Here is a 21,916-nt window from a genome sequence, read left to right on the forward strand (position 1 = left end):
ATGCACCATTTTTCTGAAGCATATGGTCTCGTTCCAACAACAAGCAGAGTTAGTGGATATGAAGCAAGGTAGAAGAGAGTTGCATGACCTGTGTTATGCAGGAGACTAAACTTCCTGATCCAAAGAGCCACTCTTAATTTAAACTTTGTGGGGAAAGGGATGATTTCACAATGTGCAATAATCAACATCTATTTACTGAATTGACACAAAATAACGTTACTGAATTAAGCTCATTGTTTTCCATAAGAGAAGCTTCTTTTTACTGAAATGTATTGGATTTTTTTTTCCTGAAACTTTAAAAAAACTGCAGAAAGTTCACAAAACAAGAAAATTCTCCATCAAGTAAGAGGTAAATTTTCAGCAGGACAATACAAGACATTTAAAAAATGAGATAATTTCTTTTACAAAGGAAGTTACATATGAATGAATAATGGAGCAATACTTGATTAAATCCAGTAGAATAAAGAAGCAATAGAATGGGCAGTATAATATATGCAGGACAAGAGCATCTGTATGCCATCTTGTAATAAATATGGCAGGAATAAAACATTAAACAGGCAGGGGAAGTGGGTGAGGAAGTGTGAAAGACAATCAGGGATAGATTTTTTTAAAAGAGTTATAGTATGTATAAAACATCAGCTCTACAGAAGAGACTCAGACTGAAGTTATGTGCAGATGGAAATTATTAAAGGTAGGAAAGGCTGCAGCCTAAGTGCTTGAGACAGGTGAGAAGTTATTGAGCAGATAAAGCACAAAAGATGGGTGAAAGGCATGACAAGACATCTGAGAGGGTGACAGCATTTTTTGCTGCAAGGGCTGGTGACATATGGAAGGCAGCAGGGCTACCACTGTATTTCTGTGTCCTAATTCCCAGTGTGTTTGTTTGGTTTGTGAGAGAAAGAAAAGAGGCATTTAACAATTGATTTTGCATGATGTCAATCAAACAGCAAAGTCCTTGGAGGGGTAATTTGATGGATCTTTTACTGACACAGTCAGTACCTGCCCACAGGAGCATCCACACTGGCTTTCACAGGGCTGCCACACCACACCAAAGCAGGATGGCAAAACTGGCCCCCAGTTTTGATGAGCTCTACTCAGCCAGTAACCACAGCTGTGGGGGCAGAGGAGAGGGCACACACCCAAAGGTGTCCTGCTGCCACTTACTCTGCAGGTGGAAAACAGGATTTCCACTCATGATCTAAGCTACCTGCCCAGAAGACAATGCATTGCTTCCTGGAGAAGGGATGAAGTATTTTACCTCTTCCCTGGGAGAGAGGAAGGAGTCAGGATTTAATCCTGTGCCTAGAACAGCACTTGTACTGGGACAGACTGTAAAGTTATAGTCTGGTCCTACCCAGCAGCAAAAGAAGTTGGTTTTTCATTAAAAAAAAAGAGATACTTGTTAAATTTTTTTAGCTTCTTAATAAATACAGTCCACTTGTCAGAACAATGCAATTTAGTAAGCTGCCACTACCCGTGTTATCTGAGCAGTTTAATTTGATGCCACTAGAAATACTTGCATCTGCTGATTAAGATCTGTGACTTCCACTTAGCACCTCACGACAGAAGTTACCTGGAGCTAGAAGAGAGGCAATGAATTTCTTTTAATAAAATATTAATATGAATTAATTCAGCGGCAGTAGTAGTTGTTACTGAGTTCATTCTTCAAAATTCCAATTTCAATTCACCCTCCCAGTGCTTCATTGCTGACTTTTTGCAGGGCTCGTGCAATGAATTACAGCAAAACCTCCACAGGATAAAGATGTGCTGTGGGAATTCCTCCTCACTGGGAAATGCTGAACTGCTCTGTTTACAAAATTGGACCTCTAAAAGCCAAGTAAGTCCGTGCTGTAGTTTGAAATAAGATTTCCTGGTTTAATGTAAGCTTGAGTAGTGATCAGTAAACACTGCAGTTTGGGATGACTGAAAGAACTAAACTGTAGAGGAGTTTAGGGTTTTTTAAGTATAGTGCACATGGCCCTGACTTCCCTCAGGAAGCAACAGGCCTGGCCTTGACACTCGTTCCCTCCTCCATCCTGTCCCTTCTCCCACCATCCAGCTGGGCAGGAGTTCATGACACAGGAGCTGAAGGACAGGGATATGCAGAGAGGTGACTCAGTGACCCGTGGATCCTAATTCCAAGGGCAGGAGCAGGGATCAGATCTGGCTGAGCAGCAGCTTCTGCCCCACTAAGGAGTCCCAGGTGAAGTTCCTGGAGAAGGGGTGACCTGGAGAAGGGGTGACCCGGAGAAGGGGTGACCCAGAGAAGGGGTGACCTGGAGAAGGGGTGACCCAGAGAAGGGGTGACCAGGAGAAGGGGTGACCTGCAGAAGGGGTGACCTGCAGAAGGGGTGACCAGCCTCACACATGGAGTCCCCTCCACCTGGGTTGAGTTTGGTGTTGTGTCTGTGCGATTCCCGAGCCGCAGCTTTCGCTCCGTCTGTCTCCCCAGAGCTGGTGGTTTCTTTTATCAGCTCTGTCACTGACTCATTGTCTGACTGGGGGAAAATTAATTTAGTTTTGTCTGTGCTTCGGTTTTCTCCATTGCAAAAGAGCAATAATCTGGTTTATGTACGTGTGGACACCAAACACTGCACACACTGTTACCACTCAAAGAGGGAGTCTTTTAGCATGTTTTGTACCTTGAGATCCAAGAGTCAGCATTTCTTGGCACACTCTTCCATACACTGAAAAGTCGTCCAATAGCAGCAGCCTGACCTTTCAAAAACATCATCAGATTCCAAGATAAAAGAAAGGTTTTTTTAAACAATAATTCAAATACAAAAGTGAGTAGGGGATGAGGCAAGCTCAGATCTATCTGATCACACATGCACCATTTTTGTTAAATGTAACACCACGTTATGGAGGCATCTCCAGGCACTCTGAAGACAGAGCACCACATTTAGTCTTTCAGCTTCATATAAATAGAAACTTTATGCAAAATATTCAGTGAGAGAATTATGATTAACACTGGCTATTTCTATATTTTTTTTTAAAAAAAAAAGGGATTTAACCCCTTTTTCAGGCTAAATGTTTTATTCATTGGTGATGCTGTTTTCCAACTCGTAGATGAGGTTAGAGAACAGATGCTGCACTAAACTCTCACTTTTTCTTAAGAAAAGATATGGCAATAATTTAGAGGCAGTGTTTCTAAACTAATTGGTCTAATCACAGTTACTCAATTTTTACTTCATATTTTTCGCATGTCAGATCTGAGAGTGATTATTTTGTGTTACAGATGCATTTGGTGGAAAGAAACTTGATAAGTGATTCAAAAAATTCTAGACATACCCTGATACTGTGAATTTAAAGTCAACTAGAAACAAATTTTGAAAAGTCAATAATTAACAATCCTGAGAAATTCAGACAGCCAGGCAAACACTCAGATAATACTTGCCTAATGTATTTTTATTTATTTGGGTATTTCTATGGCAGTGATTAACCCTGACATCATTATTCTTGAATGAGCAAGGAAATGTTTAATTTTCATTATTTTGCTTTCAGTATTTGCTTCTGCTTCTACAAGCATCTCAAGACATTTAGCATCTTGCAAATGCTTTGGAATATAATCTGTTGCTAATGACTCAGTTTTTTTGTTTTGTTTCCATTGACAAACATGAATATTGAAGTTAGAAAACAAGGGCAGCTTTTCAATGTCACTGGCAGTGCTACGACACCCTAAAGCACCTTCCACTTCGGGTCATGTTTGGAGAACTCATCACAGCCAGACCTCCTTGAGGAAACACTGCAGTCCCACAGGGACTCTGGGAAGTGCACCCAGCCCAGCTGAACATGTCTCGTGTCACCACCACGAGGGACCTTTATCAGCTCCACGGTACCTGAGCAACCTTTGAGCCTTCCCTGACAGCTGATTTCCGTTGGCCTTTGGCGACAGCCCAGTATTTTTTCCTGATGATAATAATTATTACAAAGCTTGCTGTCTGGAGGGGGTGTTTTGTACAGTATTCTCAACAGACTTGTTGAAAATCCCACTGAAGCCAATGAAGACGTTCCCATTGACTCTGCACTGGATGGAGGCCAGGAAAACTGCTCTGTGCTGTTATTTTTGGTTGCTATCCACGTTGCTTCACCTTTTATAAATTGCATATTATTCATTCACCCAGGAACTTTAACTACAGAATTCAGCCTCACAAACAACTCCAGGTGTCCAAGAAACTCAAAGACAAGAAGTGACACCATGACTTTTCACAGGAACTTGTATAAGATACTAAACTGCTTAAAATAAAATAAAATAAAGCACAGACGCAGCAAACTTTCAGCTCTGCAGTTTTCATGAGAGCCAGTTGTTGACATGTGTATCCCTAATTGCACTGGGACTCACCTTTCTAGTGTCATAAGGAAAAGAAAATCCTGTTAAATAAGGAATGCAGAGTGCAGTAATGCTTCCTCATGGGATAGGAGTAAAAGGAGAAGCTGAAATCTATATAAGCACAAAGGAAGGGGAAACCAGAAAGAAAGGAATAAGAAAGAGCAAAGCTGGAATAGGCAGGCTAGAAGTGATGAACAGACAAACTTGAGAGAGAAGGTAGGGACTGAATGTGAACAAGTAAACCTCTAAGAATAAATGGTGTATTATTCTGTTTGACCCTCATCCAAATGTCTTTTCTTCTTCCCTCCCTCAGAGGGCTAAGCTTTGTGAACCTGACCTTGTTATACTATGCAGGTTGAAAACTCTGGGAGTAGTTCAATTGTTGTATCTTGCCTGTGGAGCTCACACCCAGCTGTGTTTGGGTCCCAGCTGTGCTGGGCCCAGGCGTGTTCAGCAGACCTGCCAGCTCTCCCAGCGTGGATCCTTGTCTGCTGCTTACAGCAGGAAATCCCTCTCTGCTGCTCTGAGCAGTGACTGAAGAGATTTGTCCAAACTCTGGAGGTCCAGAGATTTGTCCAAACTCAGAGCTGCAGGTACAGCTGAGCTCTGCTTGGCCTAAGGGGGCTCCAGCACTGCTCTTACCTCGGCCTTCCTGAAGCACATGACTCTCCTCTCCTGCACATACTTTGATCCCTGACTCACAAACCCTCCCTTCCTCTTGCTGTCCTTTCTAGGCAAACACTCTCCTTTTTTTTCAGTCCTACAGCTAAAAACACTCCTCCTATCAACATGGTAAAGCCCTCAGTGTCTGCTCCCTTTCTCAGAGGTTATTTGCATTCCTGCCTAGCAAGCATCTGTGGTGTTGAAGACCAAGTCTTAACACACAGTCTTGTAATCCAGTTTGCAGGGAAATCACCACCTTCCAAATAGCTGAGGACAAACCTGGAAGTTATCTTTATTTAACCATCAGTGTCCATTGCTCAGACTGGAACAGGTTTCAGTGTTTACTGACCCTCCAGTATCACCAGTCTGTAAAATGTGTAGCCTGTGAACAATCACCCATCCCACAGGGGAAAATATTATCAGACAAGAGCTTCATAACGTCAGACAGAACTCACAGTTAAATACAATCCTGAACACACCATGCTATCATTACATAAAACACCAGATGCCAGATTATCATTACCTTATTATAATAATTCCTCCTGGCATGGGAACTGATCTTGTCCCACTTAAGCCAACTTGAGTTTTGCTACTGAATTCAATGAGTGGAAGATAAAACCCAGAGAGGAAACACAATAAAGGAAGGAAGAGGAAAACGATTTGCCATTGAACACAAAGTGAACTCTTATTTTTTTCTCTGTTCACGTGTAATTGTTCAGGATGGATATTCAGAAAACCTGTATGACCTCAGTGAACTTCCAGACTCTCTGGGCACCAGAAGGATCCTCCCAGTGCCCAACTGGAACATCCTGCCTGCTCTGTGGGCATTTGCAGCAGTTCTGTTCCAGCCTCCTTGCGCTCCCCTCGAGACTCATCTGTCTCTGACACGGCAGCAAGGGAGATAGAGCAGCTGGGGAATCAATAGGGACAAGCTGAAAGTTATTTACAGATGTTAGCCCAGAAATCAGGGAACCCACAGAGCAGGGCAGTGCATCCAACTCCATCTGAGGGAGTGTTCTCCTGGAATTAGAACCGGGAAGGTTTTATACTAATTTTCACCTTTTGCTGTGAGCAACAGCACCTAATCTCAGCAACTGCTGTCCAAATATTCCAATATTCCTGACATGGAGGAAGCTCTCAAAGGAAATGAAAGGAAGAAGCACTCTGGCACAGTTCCAACTGTCTGCAGAGACCAAACCTGCAGCATTTTCTGTGTGTCAATGGCCACAGCCCCCCAACAATGGCTGCAGGAGAACACAGGATGTTTGGGAAGACTGGCTGAAGGCAACTGAAGTTACATCAGCCTTAATGCTGTGCTGAGTAACCTCAGCTAAATCCTAAAGCTATTTTTAAATTTACTGATGGCTCTGTCCACCTCTCTCCCTGCTTCACCCGTTGCACAGGACTCCAGCCAGCCCGGGATCACTTAACCTCTCCCAAATAAACAAGCAGAACTGAATCATAATTACGCCAACCATCGTTACCACCAGCCCATCCTGGAGGTCAGCTCTGGGAGCATGACACATCAATACTGCCCACAGATGCCCATTTGTTTCTAATCTTATCATTTAAATTGATCACTTGAGTAAAATTACACGAGAACATATTGTACGAGCAGGATGAAGGAACTGGGCAAATCTATGAGTTCCACATCCTCAACGAATTCCTATCAATTAGATTTGTAACATCACACTTCTTACTACAGCCCATAATTGAATTCACACTTTGGAAAAGCAGTCCCTGTCATCCAGTTCACAAAACCTAGTGTAATTTCTATTTTCATAGTTCTTCTCCCACTTAAAGAAAATAATTGACTCAAAAAATTACGACTTCTTACTTCAGACAGGTTGAAACAGAGCAGCTTTTAAATTTATCCCCCAACTATTTGGTGTTTTATTCCAAAAGCAGTTTGTTCATATAGGCCATAAATCAACACTAGTTTCATAATGACCAATCTGAACAATAATTTTGACTAAAGGAGACAGTAAAAATATGAAAACACGTCAGAAAAAGAAAACAGAACTTAACATTTCCACAGAAATAGACCTCATTTTTAAGATAGTTTCTATAAAACTGGTGTGATTAACTGTTAACACAGAAGGTAAAATTCAAGTGTGCCCCTGGCACACACCTTTCCCTTGTATGTGTGGTTGCATAACTCCATGCTTGGTTTCTTCACCAGCATTTTCACATGTGATTCAAAAAAAAAAAAAAAATTTTAAGTGTTCTGTTTCCAAGACTGGCCTTAATCAGCCCTGTAATGCCTTCACAGCAGGCTCCTGCTCTCAGCCTTCTATTGAGACTGTAATTAATTCTGCAGTTCTAAATGTTCCATAGCTATAATTTATTTATGGGTCCAACACTTTCCTCACATCTGAAATTAGATTTGCAGCTCTTTAGTTTCTTTCCTAAATCTTCCCTTGATCCTTCTCAGTATGTATGGCTACTACATTTAGTATTTTTATCTCCCTGACATCTTCAGAAAAGGCCTCTGGTACAGAACTTTTCTAGTCGAGTGCGTTGTGATTGTGTCACCCAGAGTAAAGGTCTGTACTAGTTATTTGCTCTGAAAGGCTGACTCACTGCTATCATTTGCCTTTCCCTGTTTTGACTTGTCTTGAACGACACACTATTTCTGTTATCACCAGATATCACTCATTTTCATCAGTCCTTTCCAGAAAGTTAGGAAAAAAATTTTTAAAAACTTCTAAAAAATTAGAAGAGTGTCAGAAATGCACATTAAGCCCTCTTGAACTTTCTAAGCAAGGAAATATCAGCGCCCCAATATTTTAAAAAGCAAAGTAAATAATCCTTGTGGTGTAATAGATTTATTTATTTTAGACACTGCTTAAACAAACCAATTATGGTGAGTGGTTTAGGACTTTGTACACTCACAAAAAGCCAATCAAGCTGCCCAGCCAGCGCACACACATTTTATCCAACACCATCAGAAGCATTGCCTTGGAAATCTCTCTGTTCCAGAGATGCTTTCTCTGTTTCAGCATCTCCTCCCAAATTCTGCCCTTCCTAAAAACTACCCACACTCGTGCAAGTGCAGCTCATTCTGCTTCCAGGGTGGAGAAAAGAGCTCTGGAATGCCAGAGCCTGGCTGTCAGAATACCTCTCACCCTCACCCGCTCACATCTACTGAAGAAATGATCCTCTGTGTCTTTACACATTATGTCAGGGCACAACTGACAATATTATGGGAATTAGGTATGTAGTGTAACAAGAGTTATGTTTGCTGATCATGTGTTAAGAAAACAGGAAAGTCACTTGGTTGGGTTTCAAGTGTGTAGGCAAACCAAGAACTTCCTCCTGACTGTCAAGCAGCCATAGCAGGAGCAGTCTGCCACGCTCACGAAACCAGGCAATGCCACAGGGATCTGGAGTCTCCCTTCCAGATTTATGTCACAATCCTTCAGCTCAGAAACACATTTGGTTTGCAGGAGAAAAAAAAAAAAAAAAGGAATGGCTTTACATGAGTCATTCTTACCTCACCCAAATTGTGCTGCTCTGCAATTCTTCCTTTTCCTAAAAGCAGCCTCTCCATTCAACTCAGAGCCTGTTGTGTTCACAGTCCTGCCACAGCTATTCTCCTCCATGACAGCAGAGCTCCTGGAGTACATTTGCATATTCAATCCAACCAGACATTCCATGCTGAGGGAACCACAGTGAAGGAGTGGGATAGTAGGTGGGTGTCAAAGGAAACCAAAGAGCTCTGTTGGATGCACACTGGGACACGAGGTGTTCCTCAGCTGAGAGACCCCGTTCGTGACACAGTGGTGAGAAGAAAAGTAAATGAGGGTGTCAGAGGGAAAGGAACATGGGACTGGGACCCCAAATTCAGTGGCATTATTGGAAATTCCACTGAGTGAATGGGATCAAGAAATCACCCTAATGAGGGCACAGGAGCCTCTGAGGAATCAGGGCAGGGCTCATTTAGCAAGGAAGGCAGCTAAAAAAAAGTGAAACCACTGAGTCCTTTGAAATGCTCAATCACCTGTGATGGTCAAGGTGAGAGTCCATGCTACATACTGCAAAAAGAAAGAGAAAAGGAACAAATAATTTTAAAAACTAGAACTAGACTATGGGCTCATCGTTTTAAAGAGGAAAGCATGTCTAGAGATAAAAACACCCTTGGGTTAGGAAGCTTTAGGCAACCATACTGTGATCTCCAGATACTTATCAGGTCTGTACCTGAGTGTCCTGCCAGGATCTCCCAAGCAAATCTCTCTGCAACTCCAGCACTCGAAGTGGGTGAGTTCCTACAGAACAGAAGGGAGAACAGAATAAATATTTCCATTTTATTCATTTATTTCAACCTTACTCAGTTCTTTAAACACCTGTGATTGAGACTCCTCATAATCACTTAAATTCAAGTAGCAAGAAAATGGTACTTCCGACTAGAAAAGTAAATTGAAATACAATTAAAATAATTAAGTGTGAAAACATGTATTAACTATCATTATTCTTTACATGGGGAAAAATCAGCACCACCTGAGAACCAGTGCATCCAGCCATTCAAAATGTATCATTTATCCAAGCCAGGAATGTCAAAAATAATCTCCCCACATATTCAGCTACACAGACTTTTACATAAATCACTGAAGATACCACCCTAAGGGAACTGAGGATGAGTTGCCAATGTCATTCTGCAGGCTTGCAACAGAACTCTCTCAAAACAAATTTTGTCAAATCATAAGATCAAGGGATGTTTGGGAAAAGCACAGTATTCTGCTGTATTCTTCTCTTCCCACTTGTGCCAGAGGAGATTTCCAGAGCATACAAGTGAGATAAAGAGTTGCACCTGAATTCAGCACTAATGCCAAAGCCCACTGAATTTATCCAACCTGTGACAACTAAACCAAGGAATTTTGCCATCCAGAGAGTGACAGGTGCATGGACTGAACCAGGAGCCAGATGAGCAGTGCAGTGCTGTGCTACCAAACCAAAGCAAACGGGTTTTATCACAGGCACTGCAAGAAAAGCCAAACTCCTTCAGTTTTAAAGGATTGATTCCCAGGATTCTGAGTAACACGTCAGTGCAGCAGAAGCAGCTCCAGAGTAACTGCACATGCCAAGGAAGAGCAGAACGGGGGAATTTGGGAATTTACTACAGGGTGAGGAACAGGCACTCAGCAAAGGCTCCCAAACAAATGCCACTGAACTTCCAAATAAATCTGCTCTGACTGCATTGCAACCTTCTGTGATTACTACCCATGAATATTGTATCAAATGAAGATTGCTCACTGGAACATTGAATTTTAAAGGAATGTTGCACAGTAGCTGAGGAAAGTGAACTATGAATTTTTAATTTAAGCATTCACATCAAAAACAAGCCTCTAAAAGTTTTGGGTCTTCCAATCAGATAGACATTTGGGTTGACCTGTGAGTGCATTTAATTTCAAATGCCACGTAAGAACAATGAATCCTGAGCAGCATCAGACACAGCTTGTATTTTTCCTGACACTAAAATATCTGAATTTTAATGGCATAGTATTTTTTAATCTTTTTATTTAGTTTTTAGTAGAAAAAAAATTACAAAAAGAATTCAAATTCTATCCTCCACTGTCATCCACATGTAGCAATTTATGCAACTCCAACCCACTCTAACTCCCACTTACACCAAAAGAAGTTGATCCAGCTGACTGAAGAGGAGTGGGATCCAGCTGATAGCATTCCTGGGGAAATAACAGAACTGCAGCTCATTGGCTAAATCCAGGAACAGGGAATTCTTCACTCTGTTGAGCCACAAATGGTGTCCCAACTTCACTAGGCCTTAATAAATCTGACTGACTCACAAACCTATATGATAGCAAGGGTATCAATCTTTCCCCATTTCGAACTTTGTGAGTTATTTTTGCAACATAAAATTATTGTGTATTATACACAACAATATATATATATATATATAAACCAAAAAACCCACATTTTAGGTTACACCACACCCAAGTTTCAGCTGAAGAAGAATTCAATAAAGAGTAATAAGCATTTAAATTTAGGGAGCTATCACAAAAGCATCAATGAGGCAGTGAAGACAGTCATTATTAATTAAGAAAATAATTAAGAGAACGTGTGCAGAATATAATGATAATCCCATACATTGTCTAATTGATACAAGAAGATGTTATAAGCTTGATACTACCCCTGGTAATAATAACAGCTCACTGCTTGGTCATGCTCAGCCAAGACCATTCCCTCTCTGTATGGCTCATGGGAAGTGCTCTCATCCAAAGTCAAGACGAGAGGAAAAAGAACAAGAGGTGAAGAAGACATGGAAGGAAAAAATAATTCCTTTTTGGTTGTTATTATTTTTATTAGGTTGTGAGGTTTTTTCTCTCTAGTTGTAACTACTGAGTAGATTCCCATGAAATGGGAGAGGAGCAGGAATCCCATGACAGCCACTGGAGCCATCAATGACTCCGGTGAATGGCAGCCCCGTCGTACACTGGTATCACTGGTGCTAATTAAGAGCAGCTAACGAGGATGGGAACAGACACACATGAGCAACCACCCCCTTTGCTCTGAACAGCTCAGACATCCACCCACTTCTACAACCCAGCCATGGAGCTGTTCTTGAAGAGGATCTGCCAAGCTGGAAAGACCTGCTCTGTGTCACTCTGGAGAAGTGATTCCCGTGCCCCAGTGAGGCAGAACAGCTCACTGTAAATAAACTGTGGGGCCAAGGTAAACTTCTGTTTGATCTTTGTAACTGTCCTTCCAAAATAACACTCTCTGCAGACAACAGCACCACGGCAAGGGCAGGAGGGAGGGCTCACAACAGCTCCAGCCAGGCAGAGTCGAAGCCAGAAATCTGTAGAAACACACTGGAGTATCAGCCTCCCCCCCAAAAAAACCCCAAAAACCACTGTGACAAAATGTGTGGAATATCTAGGCCAGAATGAGGGGGGAGATGAATTATCCCTGTGGCAATCCTCCTAAGCTCAGCCCACTCTTCAAGCCTGGGCTCCTAAAGGCACTGGTGAGTTGGACAGCAGCTCTCACGTGTTTTGGTGATTAAAAAATTCGACGCATTGTCAGTGCCAGGACAGGTATGAATCAGCCCATAAACACCAAGAAAGAGTCCTCATGAAAATCTCATCTTCTACCAGACTTGAAGGTTATTTAACATGCCAAGACATATGTCACAGGCTTCCAGATTAAAGCTTTCCTGACCTTTGCTAAATACCATCTTTCGTTCACGTGGTGACCCATGAAAACATCAAGCCTTGCTTTCATAAACATCAAGTGCATAATACCTGCTTCCCATTGTCACACCTCTTCTGTCACTGTCACTCTTCAATAAATAAATGAAACATCTTTCTCTTCCTCAATGCCCTACAATAAATACCCCGAAAAATACTTGCTAAGAGCTACAACAGTCAGAGTCATTTCATGCTAATATTTCATGCTCTGATTATCTCTTTTTCCAATGCATTACCTTTTAAAAAATAACCTGTTCAAAAATACTTTATACAGTTCATTTCTGTCCTGTGACTGTTTTGTGCTTATTCATGATACTGTTCTCTATTTCTTTGGTTGATGACACTGTCATCTGTCACCTCATCTGTCATTTACATCTCATTAATACCAATTGTGCCCTCAGGGATCAGTTTTGTCATCAGAAAATGGCACAGAGGGTCTGCAAATGGAAGAAATACCAAGCATCAGTGCCAAAAATAGTAGTGAGACATCTCATCTCCATTTCTCAGACCCCACAGATGCTCCTGTGCATAATCACATCACGGTGACATCACTCTGGTCACTGAGACATAGGGGAGTTGTATTTAATAATCACACTGGTTTTACTAGAAAATTAACCAGCAGAACAGCAAGCTGGTACTGACTGCAACGCAGAGCTTCTGCTGTCCAGGACCTTTCCTGCTGTCCAGGACCTTTCCTACATGGAAACAGCAGGTTCCAAAGACAAGGCTGGATGATTCAGAGTGAGAGAGAAGCACCAGGACACAACCATTGAGGCTACTCCTCAGGTCTTCATTTCCCAAGAAAAGCCAGGTGGGATGCGGTGCAGGAAAATTCAGGCCAGTCAGGGTAGGCAGAACCATCATTTCTCTGAATACCCAACATGCTCTTTCCATTTTTACAAACCATGGAAGTCTCTACACTGTTACACATCAATGCTCTTCGGGAAAGAAACTAAAAAGTGCTCTTCCAACACCACCACTGCGGCAATGCTGCCAATCCCACCCGCTGGAAAATGTGTCAGACAGGCTGTCAGGATCACTGGCCTGCCTTAAGTGTCATGACACATACTCATGGGTTGAACACTGGAAGTTTTTCTACAGAAGAACTTTGGGAGCTTTCCTGTAGAAAACACCAGATAAAACTCAGCAGCCCGCTGGGTTGTCATCCTCACCCGCTCTGGAGTGCATTCTGCTGTGCAGCAGTAGGTCTAGCAGCACGTTCAGCTCCTTCTTTCTGCTGATTTCCATTGTTGAAACACAGATCACAGATGATTTTGCCTGGAAAAAATCATTCCCTAATGAATGTCCATAAATGTGGCACTTGAAGGCCTCTGTGAAAATCACAGCTGCGACAGCAAAATTTTATGTTCTATCAAAGCTACAGCAATGTCACCCTCATTTCAAGCTGGACAGGGCTGCACTCACCACAGCCACACAGTGAACCAACATTTAAACTCTGTGCATGCTTGGTTCATTTGCTGGCAGTTATATTTAGTGAAAAGATCTCATCCTGTTGGCTGCTCAGTCACTTGCCTCTGCACCTTATTATCCTGAGCACTGGGAGACTCCTCTGCTGAGCCCCAAACAATGCAGAGCAGCAGCTCTGTACAATCTGCCAAACTGCAGAAAAATGAACTTGCATCCTATTTGACTGCAGATAATGTCTACCAGATTTTCCCAGAGGTATGTACTCCATACATCCTCCACTGCTCACCTACATCCCCAAAACCTTTATCCTAATTTCACTTGTCAGCCTCTGATGTCTTTATATATCACATCAGCCTCCAGTCTGCCTCATCTTTTCCACTCCAGTGGCCCTCTATCTCATTGCACTGCTGCAGCTTATCCATGAGGCCCACACCTTCCATGCTGCAGCCTCGAGATGACCGCTCAGCCAGATAATCCTGGTCAGCACTGTCACAGCTCTGACAACAGACGACTGTACCTGTCACATTAGATAAGCCAGCCCATTTGCTTCCCATTAAACAGCAGGGCAATGCATAGATATCATCTGTCACACGAGAAGCCTTGGTGAAAAGACAGCTCTATCACACACAAAGACCAGGAAAAGCAGGAGAGGCTGGAGGAACTGTATTTTAATATTTCAAAGATCCCCCTTCCGAATGAAAATTGATGACAAGGTAAAGTCACTTCTCCAAGAGGTGGCCTGTTCTCACCCTTGATCTCTATCAGCCATCTTGTTTTCAACACAAATGCTCTTAATATTATAAGAAGTTCAAAAAAATGCAAGGAATTAGAGGCAAATCTTCAACCAAGTGACAGGCTGTGCTCCTGACATCGTTTTGAACAGAAAATGGGATGATAAATTTGAAGGTCTGTAAGCAGAGTCAGGGGAAAGATGCACTAGAAACAATCTATGAAATAAGAACATGTTAAATCTCTCTTTATTCACCTTTGCAGGAAATACATTGTATAAAAGTCACACCATTTATGATGTTTTATCCAACAGACTGATGTGAATGGCCTAGATGTAAATTGTCATCAGGCTTCAGCTTTTCATTACCTACCCAGACAGGATCCTGTTCCCCTGGGCTCTGGAAGCACAGAAGCTCTTCCAGCCAAAGTCATTGCAGAAAATGCCTGATAGAATCAGGCAAAGACAACCAGGTGGGGTGGTGGCCAGCTGACCAAACCAGGAGCATCTGTACAGCAGGAACAACTCAGCTACATAACTTCACTGATTTCACTTGGGTTTGCTATTTTAAAACTGATTTATGGCATTATATATATGGATTATTATCAAATTCCAAATGAGGTGTTAAAATCATTCCTTGTATTCAAGCAGCAGCAAATTTGGGATGTTTATTCTACACTTAGGAGACCTTACTGTATAAACTCACCTCTTCTACTACATGATCTCTTTTGTGACAGATCAGACAAGGAAAGTTTAAAGTAAATTAGTAAAGACAGGGATTATTAAGGTCTGATGGCATGGTCCTCTTGGCTGAAAATCTGGGAAATCAAGTTGTTTTTTAGAAAGCAAAGCCTGTCTCAACATCACCATGCATTTTGCTAAAGCTCTTTTGGGTGAATTTGGGCTGCAGCCCACAGCTGACACAGCTCCAGCTCTCTCACCAAGGGCTGCAGGATCAGGTCAGCAGCTCAGATTTTATGCCTGGACATTGGTCATAAAAAAGGCCAACACCCAAAATCAGTTTTCATGGTTGGTGGAAGAGAAGTTAGAACACGCCAGAATTGCTGTCTTCTCTCTCTCCACTTTGATCACTAAAAATTTTTTGTCAAAAGAATTAGAACTCTCAAGTTATTTCATTAATTTCCTGTATTTTGATAGGTTTTATTGCAGCTATTTTACTGTATTAGATAGTTAAAAATTTCACTTAGTAAAAAACTCAATTTTACATCTAGAAAAGTGTGTTATACAAAATTATTAAGAAGCACTTTCAAGGTTAAGGTTATGCTCTGTTGTTAATGAGGATAAAAACAAACAAAGAGTGCCAGGAGAACGACAGCCTAAATTTAAGAGAAAAGTGGAATATTTGCAGCTGTTTGCCCAAACCAAATATAAGTTGCTCACTGAAGTGATGTTCTGCATTACCACATCTGAAATGCTTTTCCATTCATGCTCCACGGATTATTAGCAATCATATATTTGACTGGAGTGTGTACATACACAAAGCCACTTAGCTTTTAACCCAAGCAATAATATCATCTCAGCAGGAAGCTGTAAGGATAGACATATCCAAGATCCTGCAGCATCCATATATTATAGCAGCAAGACTAATACAAGAATCTTAATAGAATTTTCTGCCTACTGCTAACAGATTTGCCCATTAACTCTGGGAACACAGGGAGCCTCACAGGTAGAAGGAAACATTCTCAAAACCCTCAAAGTGGTTTAGGAATTCCCACAGGATTCAGAAGGCTGAGTCACTGAGGAGTGTTAAAAAAACTTGAGCCCAGGAGTTTGTTTCCCACACAAAGGACTTACAACTGGGTTGCAGCCCAGAAAAGACAAACAGGAGCCCGTGGTGACTCTTGGAAGAGAAGGGTTTAAATTAACTGGAAGATGCTTTTTCCTGGAGCCCAACTCCAGGTCGGAGCAGGGGCAGTTGGTGCATCCAGAAGAACTGTCAGCTCCCATCAGCTTAGACTTAAATGTTCTAGAGATGGCAATTCCATGTCAGCCCAAAGTACTACTGTTGCTTAAGTCCTACAGAGCAGGTGCAGCATTTCAAATCTCAGGTGACTGGAGAAGAGCACTGCATAAAGCACAAGACAAACGTTTCATGGCTGGGGCTGCTGCTGCTACGCCGCTGTTATTATTTTCTTTCATTATTTAAATTCAGTGCTAACAAAAAGTCAGTTCATACCGGAAATTGCTGCTTAATATTTTAGGAACTTTGCAGGTTTTTCTCTTTTTTTTTTCTCTTTTGTTTATGTACTCGGAGTAACTGATTCTTTTTAAAAGGATCAATTCATTTTTAGATATGAATCACACGGTAATATTCCAAGGGAGAAGAGGAATTAGTCGTGAAAACAATTGTGTATTTAAGCAGAGAAGAGTGTGTAGAGCAGGATGGGGGGTGGGAGGCTGAGATAGACATAAAGCTGCCATAGCTATTTTAATCAGCAAAAATAATACTGTCGTGGGAAAAAAAAAAAAAAAAAAAAAAGAAAAAGCTAAACCAGCTCCATAACCAGCAGAGGGAGCCAGGAAAAGCCCTTCATATCCACAGTTAGGGAATAAAGACAAATTAAAACAGATGCATCTTTTCACACATCCTTCTTCCATCTTCCTCTCTTTGGTAAAAGTGTCACAGTCCCGGATTCCTAATCCAGATTATCCACTTCCACTACTGAGGAGGCATATTAAACACAGTGAAGCATCTTCAAATGCTGCACTTACCTTCTATCAGAGACCAACACGATTTATTCAATTTACAGAGGAAATGGGGAGTTGTGCATGGACTTGGATGACTTGCCTGCCATGCACTTCGATCCTGATATCAGAGGCAACAGTTCTCCTGCAAGATTCTGCAGAGCTGAGCCACAAAAAGGATGCACTCACTGATCCATGGCTTGTGCTTCTCCCAAAATACCCATCCATAGACCACTGCCCCTGAATCCAGGACCTGAGAATCTGATCCTGCACCTGAGCAGAGAAATGCTGAGTCCTGGATCAGCCAGGGACTCAGGCACTGCTGTTATTCCTCAAACTGGAGAGCAGCTGATCTGAAGCCTTATTCAGCCAGCAACAAAAATGACTGAAGAACTTACTGGATAGATTGATAACATCACAGAAATCAGCTCTTATTCTAAGTGAACAGACCAGATCACCAGGAGCTGTAGGAAAACCCAGCTGTTTTCTCTCATTGCAAGTTATTTCCACAGCTCTGAAAATCAGACCCAGAGCTGGGCAAATTCCCCTTTACAATAAAAGCCAGGAAACTTCCTTTGGGAGGATCCCTATGTTGCATCACTTCAGCATTTCTGGGGTGCTCATTTTGGGCCCTGCTCTTCAGCTACAGACTCACATCAGTAACTATTTGGGTCATCCAGAGTCAGAGCAGTCTGGTCTGTCCAACAGGTGCATCAGCACCTTCTGCAAGCAGGAAGCAGGATTAACTTTGGGCAAATTGTTTGTAACCCCTTTTTTCCCCCATAAGCAAAATAATTGCTGCAGAACATCTTAATTTCCATTTAGACCATCAGAGTGTCTCCACTAGTTCCAGTTTCACTATTGGTGTAGACACAGGGTTTTGCAGGGATCAAGTTGCAGGCATTCTTCAAATTCAGTTTTGCAGGGTTTCTGAAAACAGATCTTTGTCTAATACTGACAGAAAGCCATATTCATATTCATAACCCTACAGGTTCACAAAAAGCATTCAAAACATACCATAATACTCAGCACAGCATCACTTCACTTATGCCATTTGAAGGACTTTGATCAACACCAGGCACTCACAATGCATTGGCTAGAGTGAGCCAGGGACCAGGGGTTTTTTTTTGGAAACTCTTATTTTGTAAACAATTCTGAAGTGTAAGGAAATGTCAGTCTATTCATGAACAGGAAAGTAAGAGAAATATTTGAAATATGATGAATAAAACCCAGCTCTTCTTCAATATTCCACCGTGCCCTTTGGACTGACAGAACAAAAAGTAGGAACAGGCATTTAAAAAGTCAGTAAGTTGGTTCTGAGTGCACTTAGGACACAAATGATTTACTGAAGCTTACGTCATGAGCTATTATTTTCCACTCTGACACAGAATCACAGTTGTTGGGTCCATAACAGTGATATGCAAACATCTTCAGTCCAAGCAGGAATACAGAGCACATTATGTTCCCAGCTCTCAGAGCAAGGGTAGGGCAGAATCCTACTGGCTGAACAGAAAAGAAAGGAAGAGAACTACCATCCATAGCTTGTATTTATGTAGAGCCTCCTGTAGTGGTGTAAATGTGTGTTTGGCTGCACACTCTGGATTGCAAATGCTGTTTGATCTACCAGGCTTACCCCAACACAAACACATTTCACTGAGCCCTTGCTGTTGCATGTTATTATTTCCCTTTGGTTTGTTTTTTTCCAGAATATCACTTAAAAGTCTTGTCAGAAGACTTTACAATGCTGTAAAAATGGTGATGAAACTCAGTGAGAAGGAAATACTTAGCAAACAGGTCTGAACTCCTTTTTTTTTACCCATCCAGTGATTATAAGAGTTCTGGTGTTTTTCTCCCCTTTGCAAAGTGTGTACATGTTCCTAAGAGATACTGATATGTGTGCCTTACCAATGTCCTTTGTCTTAAAAATAGCATTAGTTACACACAATATAACAGTTGCTTTGGTAACTGATTTTTCCCCTTCTAAAGGCTGAATAAATAATTGTGTAATACACACTTAAGTTATCAGTGTATGTGACTGCATTGAGTTTGAAGCAACTTCTGTACCATTATTTTTCCTGTGTTTCCATGAATATGCAGAAATGCTGAGGTTACTAAGTAAATAACTGTGTCAGCATGGCATGTTGTGATGAAAGGAAAGTATTTGGACAATGATGATCTCGAGTAGAAACTGCAAAATTAACAAGTGTTGTGGGATATAAAACATCAACTACTTTCACTCTACTGGTGATCCTCACCTTAATGAGAGTCCCCACTGTGCAGGACCTTGGGAATGACATAATTACATCATGTGTATTTGGAGCTGATTTCAGGAGCAGAATCCATGCCTGTTGCTTTGGCATTCTGGGCAAAGCAACAAAAAGAGCCAAACTTAAACTGCACGAACCTGGGGTCCACTTTCCCTGCACACTTCTCATCCTTTGGAGCATCCCCAGCTGCCAGCAGTGCAATCCTGCACCACACCAGCTGGGCAGGAGGTTCACGGGGCAACACCCCGAGAAAGCAGAGGAATCTCCCCCCAGTTGTAACATCCTGGACAAACCCAGGGTCAAGTAACTCCAACTGATTTCATTACCAAAGTCCAGCTGATCTCAGGGAGAGGACAGAAGACACTGTGTGTCAAGATGACACCACTTTCACTGAGAAAGAATTTGTGACTAATCTAGAAATGCAAATTTTTTCACATATGTACAGGCAATGCACACAGTACAGAAAAGTTGTTAAATCATGCCACTGTGTTATACCTGGAAACAAGATCGTTTCTCCCCCTAGAATGAGTGCAAATATATTTGATCTCAACTATTATAACATCTTTCTGGTGACTTACTTAAAATAAAACACTATTTTATTACCGAGAGCATTAAAATGTCATGTTTATATAGCAAAGATTTAATTAAAATTCAGATTATAATACTAATTTAACACTGGAGCGTAGAACTGAATTTCTTTCACTATAAATTCAAAAGGGTACATTAGCACAGACACACATGTCAGGAACATGGCACACTCTCACATTTGGGAATTAAGTGCAGATGGAGCAGGTGACCATATTCCTGTCTCTGCTGTTGAATGCCCAAGGACATCACCCAAACCAGTGAATGCTGCCTGGTAGCACAAGGGTAATGAGGGTAAATACTTCCTAAGAATGAATCCTTACAAAGATGGGCTCAACAGACAGAGTGGGTCTCAAACCACACACGTGGGCGACCAAAGTCAACTGAAGAGTTCCTATTAATTTTGGCATTAGGTCTTAACAAAAAGAAGTTGCTTTGGAAAAGTGGTAGCCCTGCCTTCAGCTTTCTAGGAATATAAGTATGGTGGGTTAAGCAGCACTCAAGTCTTGAAAGTCTGAGAGGTCCTTCAAGGTTGACAACATAGTCAAAAAATCCCATGAGACAGGCACAAGATCAAATATAAAAAGGTTTCTAAAAATACCCTAGTTTATCAAAGTAATTCATAAATTGGACACAAGGAGTAGCTGATACAGCTGACAGGAGTGACTTCATCAACTCCAGAAAATTTTTAGTTCTTCTGCACTGTTTAATACTAAGAATTGACTTTTTTCCTCAACCTCTGATAAAGACTGCCCCATTACCACTGGAAAGGGCAATACTTCAAAATCAGAAGCATCCTGGTTTACTGTCTTCAAGTGCATAGTCAGGTGTCCTCAAGCATCATCCTGACTTTGGCCACTTCAACATGCAAATTGGTTTTCAAGGGGCTTAATTTTTCTACTTCCAGGTGCAAACCAACACCTTGACCTGCACAGGAATTTAGAAAGGCTTTTATTCACCGTCATCAATTATTTTGCTGTGTGTGACAGTGCAGAGATCTAGAACATCCTTTTCTAATTGGTTTCCCACTCCCAGGCACCTCTGATAAAGACTGTGATGTTTTCCAACAGCCCCTTCACGTAATCTGATGTCTGGTGGGACCTGTGTTCATTTAACACTTGTTACATGTGATTGCCGTGTCTTCCCTACTCCTGTTTCCAGCATTCCAACCTAATTTCAAACACAGTGTCACTAAACTGCTCTGATGCCTCACATCAACTACAGCCTCCCCAAGTGAAGTACTTCCCTTTTATCACTATAGGCACTGAGTTTCATGTGATCTTATTTTCAACAGCAAATTACTTCCTGTTGTGAGTTCAACTGTTTGAAACACTCTGCAAAGAATCCTACACTGCAGGAAATAGTCCTGTTCTATTTAAATATTTGCTAGTTATACAAATTACTTCCTTTCCAAATTGCTTTGCTTTTTTTTTTTTTACTTTTTAAATTGTTCTGTTTAATTATCAAACTTATTTCAAGTACAGGGAATCTCAGTGGTTTGGGTTTTTTCCAGAATACTAATAGATTTAAGTTATTTCTGTAATAATACATGTTTTTCTTACATGTGTTTCAACTCCCACAAAAGTAATTTGAAAATAACTACAGCATCAGAAAAAGTAACACTGGGATCTTAGAAATTTAAAGGGTGAAGTTTAAGTGACAACTCAACAGCAATTTTTCCATTCTGATGAAGACAGACCTTGTCATTTCAACCCTCAGAAAATCAAAGCAGCTAAATATTTGCTTTCTTCCTTTCCCTGCCAAAGCCAAAACATATTATGTTTTTATTTCAAACGGGAAAGAACATAGTCTAGTGTAAAAATTAAGAGCATTAAACGGGTACTTGGAATATCTGGTGAAATGTTTTGGAGGCAAACGCAGAGTGACAAGAGCCCGATGAACTCCCAACAGCCCTGATCTGATCCCAGCGCCACCACTTCCAGGTTGTTTGGAAAGGTCACTGTAAAAATAACCATGCATTTTTAGGATCAGCTCTGATACC

At 41.4% G+C, this 21,916-nt stretch overlaps 1 long non-coding RNA gene across 2 annotated transcripts in view; it reads right to left on the reverse strand.

Moving 5' to 3' along the window:
- The window catches only part of LOC135421991 (uncharacterized), a 377,077-nt gene that overhangs the window by 227,825 nt on the left and 127,336 nt on the right, over nucleotides 1-21,916 (reverse strand). For both annotated transcript variants that reach the window (XR_010434268.1, XR_010434267.1), the window contains one exon: nucleotides 9,194-9,261. This is a non-coding gene — a long non-coding RNA (uncharacterized LOC135421991). The remainder of the gene's footprint in view (nucleotides 1-9,193; nucleotides 9,262-21,916) is intronic.

Source organism: Pseudopipra pipra, chromosome 14, assembly GCF_036250125.1.
Source record: "Pseudopipra pipra isolate bDixPip1 chromosome 14, bDixPip1.hap1, whole genome shotgun sequence".
NCBI classification, from domain to species: Eukaryota; Metazoa; Chordata; class Aves; order Passeriformes; family Pipridae; genus Pseudopipra; species Pseudopipra pipra.